Here is a 10,847-nt window from a genome sequence, read left to right as displayed (position 1 = left end):
TTGTGATCATCCAACTCTACACCTTCTTATCTCAGATTCCAGCATCGGCAGTTCCTATTATCTCTGAGGAAGTTCTGGAATGAAACCAGTTCACTTGATGGCCATTGTCAGTACTGGCCTCTCCCTGGTGCATACATGGCGCACTCTCTCAGTGTTGAAAATGCCTTCCTCTCCTTTCTTTATTTCCTGGCTGATAAACCGTTAGAGCTCTGCGCGGTCACAATGAACTGAAATTTTAATGTGCCCACACTGAATAGAAGCAGTTGACATTGTAATTGCACAATTTTCTGTACCACAGTCACAGTAACAGCAACACCACTATTGCTGCTGGAGGTGACTGGGGATGTTGGGGATGAGATGGCCTTGTGGAATTATTTCTAGACTATTAATCCAAGGACCCAGGTAATGACCCACACCCCAATTCAAATCCCGCCATGGCAGATTGTGGAATTTGAATTCATTGAAATAACTGGAATGATGAAACTATTAAGCCATCATTGATCATTCGGGAAAAAAAAACACCTGGCTCACTAATGGCCTTCAGGGAAGGAAATCTGCCATCCTTACCTGGCCTGGCCTACATGTGACTCCAGACCAACAGCAATGTGGTTGACTCTCAACTGCTATTTGGAATGACCAAACCAGCCACTCAGTTATATCAATCGCCACAAAGTCTCACAGAAATGACACAGGACAGACCTATTTACAGCAATATACAGCATGTGTAGGGTAGAGATGCAAGAAAAAAGCTCACAAACACCTTCTCAAGGGCAACGAGGAAAGGGAAGTAAATGCTGGCCCAGCCAGTCACGCCCACAAACCATTAATGCACAAAGAAGATGCCCACACTCACGAAAGACAGACTGAGGTGACACAGCTTACTTTAAGCAGGGACTTAGAAGTATATCTACATGGGCATGATATTCAGGAATATGGGAAAAGGCAAAAAAAAGTAATTAATTCCACATTTTATTTCTATCTGACCTGATCATCAACAATCCCCTTTTTTGTTTATATTTTTCTCTCGCTGTCTCTTTCTCAATTTATTCAACTCATTCCTTCCCCCTTCAAAACAAATATCCCTGTCACCAGCATAAATCACAATATTTGATGCAGATTTCAGTTCTGATGTTTGTTCAGTCGACTTCAAATATGTTAACTCTGCTTTTATTTAATCAGAAACTGCCAAACTGTTCACTTTCCTCAGCACTGTTCACTTCCTCAGTTTTATTTTTGTTTCAGACCTCTGACATATTTCATTCTTTGTTTTTTTTTAAAAATAAATTTCACGGGAAGACAAAATCATTGGCAAAAGAAGCATTTAATGCCCATCATTAATTACCTTTAGCTGTGACCATTCTACACGGCAGTTTGAAGCGAGAAACATTTTGTGGGTCTGAATTCACACTTAATTCACCCCAGGTAATAACGTTAGATTTCTTGACCAGAGGAGATCAGTGAAATGAGACAGGTTTTTTGACAAATTGCTGCTGGTTTTATGGTTGCTATTAGTGAAATTGACCTTGGTTACAATTCTTATCATTAGAATGAAAGTCCTACCACCAATTGTGGTAGGATTTGTAACAGTATCTATCATGTAACAACCAGTGTCTCTGCATTACCTGCTGAGTGACTGAACTACTCTAACATGGTGTCCCTATCGCTAGTTACTTTGAAAACAAGAACAAGGGTGTGATCAAATTATTTGTAACTTGGAAGACTGGTCAGTTGACAGCTGGAACCATAAAGCCTGAATTTTACCAAGGCATAGATAATGGTTTATCCAGCACAGCACAGAGGCAGAGCGGGAGATTGCAGATATTATGGAGCTGGTGTTGGACAAATTTGGTGATGGAGACAACAGTAAGGCATAAATCAAAAAAGGCCCTCAATGTTGTGAACAAGCCTTGTTCTCAGATGCTTGCGAAGGATGAGTCTAAAATTCATGGACAATGAAGCGAGGTTTTAATTGAAACTGAAGATAGTTGTTTCCAGCTTTTCCAAATACAGGTAACAGAAACAGCAACAAAGTTGTATATGCATTGCGGCAGTAGTGACTGGACAGAGATAGAAAGGCTTACCAGGAACACCAACAACAGCGAGAAAGGGATAGTAACCAGCCTGAATAATCATCAGTACACCTTCTATTCGAAGTGGTAACGTTGACCAAGATGCAGTAAGAAAAATAAGACCCAAGGATAAACCCCTGCCCATTGTTGTAACATTCCAGTCCATTGTTCTCAGATTCTGATCCATTGTTGTAACATTCCAGACTATTGTTCTCAGATTCTGATCCATTGTTGTAACATTCCAGTCTATTGTTCGCAGATTCTGGTCCATTGTTGTAACATTCCAGACTATTGTTCTGAGATTCTGATCCATTGTTGTAACATCCCAGTCTATTGTTCGCAGATTCTGATCCATTGTTGTAACATTCCAGTCTATTGTCCTCAGATTCTGATCTCTCCACCCACTCTCTCTGCAGCTGTCGATCCCTGTTAGTGCTGTCGCTGATGCTCCTGCTTATACTATGGGATAAGACATTGAACAGAGCGCCTTAGTTATAGGAGAGGGAAAGCTTTCTGTGACGCAGTTAGAATCCATAGAGACTGACATCAATCACAGTCACTGAACAAATAGTTCCAGTTAACCCCTTTCAATACACCTTCAGTGAACCTTTGGCTCACAACTGAAACTGGGCTGGATTGGATCTTAACATCGTTGTCTATTTGTTGTATATTCCATCACCAATTGCTCTAAAGATGTATGTGGTGAGGTAGAATGATGGATGTTTGCATTTTGCAGTTTAAGTGGCTCTGCCTTGTTGTCCACGTGCAATGCTGGAAACACCTGCATCAATACACTATGCACCCCCCAAAAAAGACAAGCAAAATGTCATTACTGTGCTGATTGTATAAAAAAAATGCTGAGCAAAATTGGGTTGGCCTTGCAGAGAAAGTGTGGATTTCTCACTGCTGTAATAAAACAACATTGTATGTTGAAGATACAAAATACTTCATTGCAGTTCATATGCTTTAAAGCAGTAACATTTACATTTCTTGATTCAATTGACCAAAACTAAAATCAAATGTGGTGTGCAAAAAGATGTTGTTCATTAAAGCCCATGGACTAAAGAGCCAGGGACAGAATGAATGTGACATTGGTTCGGACACAGAGAGGAATGGGGGCAGTGGCTATAGAGACTGGAGAGGAATACAGTGATATCCCAATGTCATCAGTATTTAGCGAGCACTTATTCTGACAGACGGAATGAAATGTAATGCAGAGCAAAGAAACAGATTATATTTGGGAGATGGAATGCCAAACAACAATATGAACACACCATGATAATTTTAAATATAATAGGAAATTATATTTTATGTAAACACTGTTTAATCATGGTGTATGCAGAATGATGAATTGTTCATATACGCACAGGCTTTTCAGAAATAAAAGCAGACAAAGATTTCAAAATAACAAGGTTTAGAGTTGGATGAACACAACAGGCCAAGCAGCATCTTAGGAGCAGAAAAGCTGACATTTTGGGATTTCAAAATGTTAGGTGTATAGGGATTTTACAGGATAATAATAGTAGAGATATAGTTCACCCTCATTGTTGCAGAGATGACAGGCTGAGTGACCTCCATCTTTGCTGTAAGTATTCTGAGATTTGTGTGAAAAGGTTTCAGAGCCTGAGCGGAAACACTTTCAGTGAAGGGCACGGATTGTGCCGTCATGAGTAATCTATTTCTGTTGTCTCATGAAGTGCAGCTGCCTTGGAAATTTATTTTCAATCAAAATCGATTCCCTGAAATTCCTGCATTGAGGACGATATTCACAAAATGTTTTTAATAAAGAAACAGACACGTGGTGTAATACACGTGTAACCAGCCTAGTGGCTCTCACAGAATCAGGAATGGACGATATTGTCCAAATATAGCCAAGTTCAACATCTGGACCTATCAAGAAAAGCAAAATTCTGGAGATTAAGGAAACCTGAAATAGAAGTTACTGGAGAAACGCAATATATGAGGCAACATCTGGAGACAGATTTTGAGTTAACAGATCTGGTCTGTTATGAATCTGTTCTGAAAAAGTCAGATTGCAGATACTGCTAGATCTGATCATTTTTTTTTATTCCAGCATTTCTTTTCTTTCTTTTCACTGTCACAATTTGTCTGATCTGAATCAGAACAGTGAAGCTGCCATTTGAGTTGACCTTCAAGTATTTGTGAATGGTCACTAAAGGAGACATTGCAAAGTTTCTTTCACAAAGATCCCAAGTATCGATGGCATGTTACATTGAGATAAATTGTCATGAAAAGTTTGAACTCAGTGGCACTGATATCGCACGATCAGTCATCTTATTGAAAACGATTTGGATCCTTAACTCAATGTCAAGCCATGCTCCTGATGTCGCTGGGGATACATTCATCCAGCAAAGTCTTACCTTTCTGAGACTTTGGGCTCAATTTTGAAAACATAAAATATCTTGATATTTTTAGTAGGATGCACTCAACCATGCGTTTTAGCAGGCGCTAGCAAAGGTTGAGTTTATTTGTCATCACCAATAGCTCTGGAGAAAGTATCAGTGACCTTCCTGAAACACTTCCAAACCAAATGCTGCAGACGCGCACACAGAGCTGTTTGTTAGGGATTCCAGGATTTTTTTTCAATACATTATAGTCAAGGAACAGCAATTTAGTGCCGATCCAGGATGAGAAGTGACTTGAATGCCAACTTTCAGAGATTGTTTTTCCCATTGTCCAGTCGAGGACATTACCAGTGCAGGATTGTCTCCAATTTGCATTGATCACATTTTTGTTCAGGGTCCATAATGCCACAATGAATGAAGTAACATGGGTGGCATGGGAAGTTACTCTGATCTCACTTCAAATGATGTTGGAACATGAGCTAAAACACTAAAGAGTGAAAGTACAGAACACTGTGCTCATTGTTCTCACAATATTCCAAAGCTTTTTTTCGGTACGGACTTCCGATTCTGTCAGCAGATGTTTGTCCTATTTGTGATGTGGCTAGTTGGTGTCTGGAATGCACGGCTAGGAGGGTGGTTGAGGCAGGGAACATCCCAAACTTTAAAAGCACTTTGATCAGCACCTGGTGGTGTAGTCTCAATGGGCCTTTTCTCAATTGTATGATTCTGTGTGGGAGCAGCCATGAAAGGTCTGATGTATTCTGAAGTACTGGCCAATGGTACTTGTTTGTCGGTTCCATCAAGTGTGCTCAGAATGTGTTTCAAAACAGCATCACTCAGACAGTATCAGCACTTACTCAGCCGAGGACAGCCCAGCTATCTCTGAAGATATACAGGATTTTTCAAATGGTCAGTGCAAGATTATTCCAGCTGTTTATCGCCATTATTTTAACAAAACCAATAAAATGGATACAGCTTTCCCTTCATTAGAATAAAATATTTTAGCTGTTATGGTGTCATTCCTCAAAAGAAGAACAAACTCCTTCTGCCCATGTGCATATTTTTGGGATGTATTTGTTTTCCTGCCGGTTCTTAAACCCCATTCCCCTCCAGTGCTGCTTCCATGATCTGGTTCCATGTTTGTGCCACTCGAATATGCATTTCCAAAGAGAATGTTTCTGTTTGAGCCAAGGTTGTGAATGCTCACAAACTAACAGATCATATTCCTCAGCACCGTTTCACAGTCCTCAGTTCCTGCAGTAGTCTATGTCGTTATTCCAAAATATGAGGCACTATTCAGGTTGAGCTGATGAATGGCGAACAAGAACAGTTCTTCAGTGTTGCCGGGCAGGAATTATCTCCAACAGGACGCAATCCAAAAGCACCACCTTGATATTCAAAGAGATAATCAACTTCCAGTGACAAATATCCTGTGTGTAACTATTCATCTGAAATTCACCAAATCAGAGTCAGAAAGTTGTGAAGAATGGAAACAGAGGCTTCAGTTCACTTCATCCATCCCAATTACATATACCCAATAAATCTTCTCCCATTTGCTAGCTTTTGACCCGTATCCTTCTAAACCTTTCCTAATCACATACTCATCTTTTCAAATGTTGTAATTGTACCAAACTCCATTACTTCCCCTTGCAGCTCATTCCACACACTCACCTCCCTCTGTGTGAAAAAGTTACCCCTGAGGTTCCTTCTAAATCTTTTCCAGCTCACCTTAAACTCGCACCCTCTAATTTTGGACTCCCCACCCCGCTGAAAACACCTTGTCTGGATACCCTATCTATTCTCCTCCTTACTTTATAAATCTCACTGAGGTCACCCCTCAGCCTCCGAATCTCCAGGCAAAAAGCCTGTTCAGTTTCTCCCTGCAGCTCAAACCGTCCAACCCAGGTAACATCCTTATAAATATTTTCTGAACCTTTTCAAATTTCACAACATCCTTCCGATAGCAGGGAGACGAGAATTGCATGCAATATTCCAAAAGTGGCCTAACCAGTGTACAGCCACAACAGGACCTCCCAACAACTACACGCAACGCACTGACCAATAAAGGCAAGTTGTACCAAATGCAACAGGAGGAGACTCCCAACTTTAAGGGCATTTAAATGGGCATTGGATAAACATATGGATAATAATGGAATCGTGTAGTTTAGACGGACTTCAGATTGTTTCACATTTTGGCACAAAATCGAGGGCCGAAGGGCCTGTACTGCACTATGTAATATTCTATGTTCTATGTTAAATGCTCTCTTCACTATCCTATCTATCTCTGAATCCCCTTTCAAGGAACAAAGCGCCTGCACACCAGGACTCATCGCTCAGCAATACACCCCAGAGCCTTACCATTTAGAGTACAAGTGCTGCCCCAATTTGATTTCCAAAATGCAACACCTCAGATTTATTCAAATTAAATCTGCCTACCATTCCTTGGTCCATTGACCCATCTGATCAAGATCCCATTGTACTCTGAAGTAACCTTTTTCAGTGTCCACTACATTTCCAATTTGGTGAACTTCTAGCTGGAAGTTTTCAAGGTCAATTAATGCCGGTCTAGCTACACTAGAATCCCAAATGAATTTTTAAAAAAGTCTGATTTTCCAGAAAAATTATTGATCTATAGAGCGAATTGCTGTCTTTGATGTCATGGGATATATTTGCAAAATGCAGTTCATGCATAATGTGAAAGAAAAAGACAAATCACAGCTCAGGTCACAGATCATTTAAGATAACGCAGCATCTTTTGGAGCAGCTGCAGGAGCACTCAAAATGCCATGCCTCGTGGGTGTCGACTTCAAGATAAGTGTGATTAATGTAGTTCTGTTTTTTTGATTGGAATAGATACGGTGAGCTGAAGGTTCTGTTTTTCTGCTGAATGGCTCTCTGACCTTAATTTTTGAAAACAGAAAAAGCAGTCTCACAATTTCCATAATATGTCAGCTTTTGTGCTCCTGAGATGCTGTTTGACCTGCTGTGTTCATCAAGCTTCACACTTTGTTATCTTGGATTCACCAGCATCTGCAGTTCCCATTATCTCTGATCACAATTTCCATGTGATGTGAGCATCAAGTGATGAGGATTACAATCTCAAAGACCACACAGCATCCTGGCTTGAATCTATATCATTGTCCATTCACTGACACTTCTTCAGAATCCTGAACGCCTCCATGTAACATATGTTAGTGTCCCTGGGTTTCACCATCATATTCTGAATGGAAATTAGACAGAGGCAAGAAATGCAGGTCTTGCCAACAAAAGTCATCTCAACAGTACAAATAAAAGTAATCTGTCCTATTAAAGACATATATTCAGCCCAATCTGTTTACTAAAGCAGTTTTATTGAGATTTTAGCTTTGTTCTATGTCTCTGATCTTTCTGAAAAACCATGAAGCTTTCCTGAGCATTTTCATAGTGTCGTTTAAAAATCGTATTTGGAAGTTGTACCCATCATTCTGAAAGGGAGAGCCTTCATGGCCATGTGAAAACTTGGATCAGGAGTAAGTGATTAGAAAAATCAAACCAAGTTAGCCATGTGGTGAGCTCTTGAATGATGTGGCCTCAAATAAACGTTCCTCTCCACCCCTGCTAAAATTGGTGTGTTATTCTGAGTCATGAATCTGTCTGCCACTCCCTGACGAATATTCAATAACTTATCTTCCATCTCTCTCTGGAAAGACTTCCATAAACACACAATCCTTTGAAAGGGTAAAATAAACAAGTCACCATTGTCTAACTGAGATATTGTCCAGTTTTACAGTCCATCCACTGGTGGTAATCTCGTGCACAAATGGAAATATTGTTTCAGCATTCAACTTGAAAAGACTGCTCGGAATATTTTGCGTTCAAAACAAGATCATGTGTCATTCGCCTAAAGTGCAATAAATCTAGGGCCAGTCTGGTCATGATTTCCTCTGAAGATAAATACTTCTCAAAAGAACCACTTCAGTCAATCATCTCTGGATGGCTTCTGATTTCATCGTGCCCACAGCCTCATGCAGTCTCACCATTAACCTGGAAAAGTGGCCAAAAACCGCTCTATTCGGCCTTGAGACTGCTCGACCATATCCTGCAGCAAACCAGGTACTACAGCCACGTTACCTTTCTGAGTACCTGCCTAAGGAACCAGATCATCCCCATTGGACTACAGTCCACATTCAAGCCTTCCCAATTTTTCCCCAGATGTGACAATGTCTACATCCAGAACATTAAGACACTTCAGAAGCATCTTTCCCTGCAACTCCTGAAACACACACTCGCAGCAATGCGACGGCAACTCCAGGCAATACAATCCAGCCTACCCAAGCTCAGACCCTCCCTCTCTCAGACCTCTACACGCCTCGCACTCACTCCAACCTCTTCCCTGCAGAACGTACAGCCCTCTGCACCAATCCCAACCTCACCATAAAACCCATGGACAAGGGAGGCACAGTTGTTGTATGGCACACTGACCTCTACATCGCTGAGGTTACACGCCAACTCTCCAACACCACCTCCTACTGCCCCCTTAATCATGACCCCACGCCCGACCACCAAACCATCATCTCCCAAACAACCCACAACCTCATCACCTCAGGTGACCTTCCACCCACAGCCTCCAACCTCATCATTCCCCAACCCTGCAACGGCTGTTTCTATGTCCTTCCCAAAATCCACAAACCTGCCTGCCCTGGTTGACCCATTATCTCTGCCTGCTCCTGCCCCACCGAACGGATCTCCACCTCATTGGAATTCATCTTTTCACATTTCGCCCAGGAACTCCCTACCTACGTCTGTGACACCACCCATGCTCTCCATCTCCTACAAAACTTACAATTCCCCAGGCCCCAACACCCTCATCTTTACCATGGACATCCAGTCCCTATGAACCCGCATTCCCAATACAGATGGCCTAAAGGTCATCCGCTTCTTCCTCTCCCACAGGCCCAACCAGTCCCCCTCCGCTGACACCCTCATCCGCCTTGCCGAACTCTCCCTCACCCTCAACAACTTCTCTTTCAATTCCTCCCACTACCTACAGACAAAGGGGGTGGCCATGGGTACCTGCATGGACCCAAGCTGTGCCTCCCTCTTTGTACGTTATGTGGAACAATGCCTCTTCCATACTTCCACAGGCCCTAAACTCCACCTCTTCCTCCATTACAGTGATGGCTACATCAACGCCGCCTCATGCATCCACGAGGAGCTCAAACAGTTCATTCCCTTCACTGACACCTTCCACCCCCCCCCCCCTTAAGTTCACCTGGACCATCTCTAACGCCTCTCCCTCCTTCCTAGACCTCTCTGTCTCCATCTCCGGCAACAACCTAGAAGCCAATATCCATTTCAAGCCCACTGACTCCCAAACTACCTGGAATACACCTCCTACCACCCACCTTCCTGCAAAAATGCCATCCCCTATTCCCAATTGCGCCAGATCTGCTCCCAGGATGAGGAATTCCACACCCTGTACATCTCAGATGTCCTCGTTTTTCAAGGACTGCAACCTCCCCCCACTCAGCGGTCGAGAACTCCCTCGACCGTGTCTCCCACATTTTGCGCAACTCATCCCTCACACTCCGTCCCCACCCTTATCTGCCTTCCGGATGGACTACTCTCTCCGTGACTCTCTGGTCCGCTCCACACTCTCCTCCAGCCTCACCACACCTGGCACTTTTCCCTGCAACCGCAGAAAGTGCTCCATCTTCCCCTACCCCTCCCCCCTCATCTCAATCCCAGGTCGCACATCTGCTAATATGGTATACTGCATCCGCTGTTCCCGTTGTGGCTCTGCTGCATCGGAGAAACCAAATGAGACTTGGGGACAACTCTGCAGATCACCCATGCTCGGTTCACACTAAACAACTCCCCCTCCCATTCTGAAAATGACATGTCCGTCCTGGGCATCCTGCAGTGCCACAACGATGCCACCCGAAGGTTACAGGAATAGCAACTCATATTCTGCTTGGGATCACTGTAGCCCAATGGTATCAATGTGTATTTCACAAGCTTCAAAATCTCCCCTTCCGCCACTGCATCCCAAAACCAGCCCAGCTTGTCCCCGCCTCCCTAACCTGTTCTTCCACTCATCCGTCCCCTCCTCCCACCTCAAGCCGCACCCCCATCTCATACCTACAAACCTCATCCCGATTCCTTGACCAGTCCGTCCTTCCCGACTGACCTATCCCCTACCTACCTCCCCACCTACACACACCTTTACTGGCTCCATCCCCGCCTCTTTGACCTGACTGCCTCCTCTCCACCTATCTTCTCCTACACAGCAGCAGCTACGCACTGATGATGTCTTCTCGACTGGAGACGAAACGGTTGCAATTCATTTGCCAAACTCGGCGAACAAACCAACAGCCAACTATCTTCTCCTCTCTCCATCTTCAGTCCGCCTCCCCCTCTCTCCCTATTTATT

The sequence above is a fragment of the Stegostoma tigrinum genome, unplaced genomic scaffold, assembly GCF_030684315.1.
Source record: "Stegostoma tigrinum isolate sSteTig4 unplaced genomic scaffold, sSteTig4.hap1 scaffold_53, whole genome shotgun sequence".
In the NCBI taxonomy this organism is placed as follows: domain Eukaryota; kingdom Metazoa; phylum Chordata; class Chondrichthyes; order Orectolobiformes; family Stegostomatidae; genus Stegostoma; species Stegostoma tigrinum.
This window is presented reverse-complemented; position numbering follows the sequence as displayed.